This window comes from Humulus lupulus, chromosome 1, assembly GCF_963169125.1.
Source record: "Humulus lupulus chromosome 1, drHumLupu1.1, whole genome shotgun sequence".
NCBI lineage: Eukaryota > Viridiplantae > Streptophyta > Magnoliopsida > Rosales > Cannabaceae > Humulus > Humulus lupulus.
Genome location: NC_084793.1, coordinates 178,803,600 through 178,806,581, shown reverse-complemented (window position 1 = coordinate 178,806,581; position 2,982 = coordinate 178,803,600). Strand labels below are relative to the sequence as shown.

Genomic DNA, 2,982 nt, shown 5'->3' with positions numbered 1-2,982 from the left:
TATTTATATTTGTAATTATTTTTATTTTAAAATCAATATATAAGATTTTTATTTAATATTTATTTTTAATTATTTAAATAATTCATTAATTAATAAAATATGAGGGCATTTTGGTCATATTTAAAAAGTTTGATCAAAATCTGGTCTAGGGTACTCTTTTGTTCTATTTTGCAAAACGCATCGTCCAAATTTTCATTTAACAAATCACAGAGTCTGATCAGTAACTTTTGTAAAACACAGAGGTCAAAATGGTATTTACCCTAACATTATTTATCATCTCATAGTTTGTGTATATTTGTTTTTATAATATAAGTTTCAAAAATAAAATAAGTCATTAACTAAAAAAGCTATTGGTTTAAGATTTTTTATTATTATTTTTTAAATGACAATAATTTTGGAATGTTTCACATTCCTGGCTATCTGAAAACCACATGTACATGTGGGTTTTACTTGAACCCAAACTCAGGAAAAGTTAACCCCTGGAGTTCAGTTTCTCAAGTTGGAACTTTCATATCCTTGCCTAACCCTCATATTGTCCTATCAAAAGACAAAGTGCTTTGTGGAAACTTTGTGAAGTAATCCAAGTTCTCCAGCATCAAAAGCAAGCTTCTCCAAATAGTACACTCAGTGGCAAACACTAACCCATCTACCAAACAACAAGACCAAGCTTCCAAATATTCTCTTTCGTATCGCTATGCTTGAAAGATTTTCCAATTGATGATGTATAATAGTCTTTTTTTTCCTCGTTGAAGTATGTATTGATAAGGCGAGGGGAGCTCAAATGCTCCTTTAACTCTCTCTTTTGATGGAAGTCGACTGAAGTTGAGGTTAGTGACCAATGTGGACTTGTTGACCCTATATCTACAACATGTGTTGCCCAAATAGAAGTACAATTTATCATCACGCAAAGCCAAGATCCTATGGAGTAGTAATGCATGTACAATCGCCCAAGATAACTGAAGCTTGGGTGTGTTGAAAAATTGTTTGAAGACCAATTCCTTGGCTCTTTTCAACAATCCATACCATTAAAGCTTCATCTTGAAATACTCCAATTTGGTCAAACCTTTATGGTCACATGACCTATGAAGTGATCATTGACAGATACTAGAAGCTTCGATGTACATACCTTTGGTGCCAACTGCAAAAAAGACCAAAAAAATCATTAAGAGTTAGTTCCAAAAAAAAAAAAAAAGTATAAACAAAGCTATGAAAAAAAATGAACACCATCAAAGCATATTAAAAAAAATCCATAAAGAATATATGTGTAAACTATCGAACTACCATCGATCCTGCATCAAAATTCAAATGCGACGGTCTTTATGATGGTTCTACATTCATGAGGTTGGAGCACTGGTGACTAATGGTAAATGTTCCTTGAGGCCAATCAGCGTTCATGAGGGTGAGGGTGGGTGGTCAAAGATAGGAGCTCGAGTGGTAGAGGGAGAGACCATAGGTAGGAAGAGATGAGAGAAATAAGAGCACTAGTGGACCCAGTCAAGGCCTAGTTACCCACCTTCACTTTTAAAAAAAAATTAATGTAATTTTGTTATAGTTTACCCCTGTAGTATAATTTCTTACATTTATGCCCCGCTAAATTTATTTATTCAATCTTTTTGTACAAAAATTTTTTAGCCCTTATTTATATATTTATAGTACTATAGTTTTAATAATTTTTTAATTATATATATAAGAGATAATTATTTAAATTTTTGCCGCTAATGTTTATTTACTCGAGTATATTATATAAATATATGATATTTTTATGCTTGTCAAATTTCTTTATTTTAAAAACTTTATATATCACTAATCATCATGGTACATATTTTGTTGGGTATCACGTATAAGTTTGTGATCTTATTACTGTATAGTAATGTGCATCATGTATAAATTTGTCGTGTACGTACTTGGCATATAAACCCAGATCATTTTGACACCCCTCAAACCTTATCTCTGAAACTTATCATTAACCAAACGTGTGTGTTATACACACACATTAAATACTGCCAACGACGTTCCCAGCTACCTTCTGACTAATCTTCACCTTAGTTTACTTTCAGAGAGGGGACCCGACCCAATATTATATTAATTTTTTCTTGAAAAAATTAGGGTAATGCTACTAAAACTTGTAAGTCGCGATATAGCTTTCGACAACATTGAACCCCTAATGACTATTCCTTATTTAAGAGGCCTATTAACATTGCTGTCGTATGATGTTCCGATTCTGAACTATGTATTTATTATGCTCTTGAATTGAAGATTAAAAATAATAATAAGGGAAAAAAATCTACTGTCACTAATTTTTTATGTCCTCCATCTCCCACTAATTATTGTAAGACACATCATCTATTTAGAGTGATAATATAATTAGAAAAAAAGAAAGTTATAAATAATTTAAATATATATTAAATAAATAAATGAGGTGTCTTGAACTAATTGATAAGACATAGAGAGGATAAGAAATTAGGGAGAGCAGATTTTTTTTCAATTTCCCCAGTGTCTCACCAATTATCTCTCAAGATATTTATAACGATGCACTACTATATATGCAAATTTCAATAATTAATAACTAAAAGTTTCACTCTAAGATATATATATATATATATATATATATATCGACAGTTCAACTTTAAATAAATTGTTCTGCAAGAAAGATAGACAAATGGCGGAATTGAATTTATGAAACTCCGCAATTGCAAAATAGAACAAAATTATGTAAAACGGAAGAATTGTTCAAAATACATACATTTTTTTTCCAAAACTACGTACATATACGTTGTAAAAGTAAATGATAAAATAAAAAGAGAAGTAACTTAATTTTAACGTAAAGTAGTAAAGTACTCTGATAAAAGAAGACGCGATATTGGACCACAGTGCTTGACAACATAACATTTACACATAATAACTTCAACTCAATGCGTCTAGCTGAGCTAGGGAAGACGAAAATGGAGTTCTATTTAATTCTCAAATTTTAGAAAATATGAA

At 30.7% G+C, this 2,982-nt stretch overlaps 1 long non-coding RNA gene across 1 annotated transcript; it reads right to left on the bottom strand.

Annotated features, from left to right (window-relative positions):
* Positions 1–339: 339 nt before the first annotated feature.
* LOC133823238 (uncharacterized) lies at positions 340–1,525 on the bottom strand. The gene is made up of 2 exons (XR_009888200.1): positions 1,282–1,525; positions 340–1,138 (listed from the first exon to the last, which is right to left on the bottom strand). It is a non-coding gene; the product is annotated as an uncharacterized LOC133823238 (long non-coding RNA).
* Between the last annotated feature and the right edge of the window lie 1,457 nt (positions 1,526–2,982).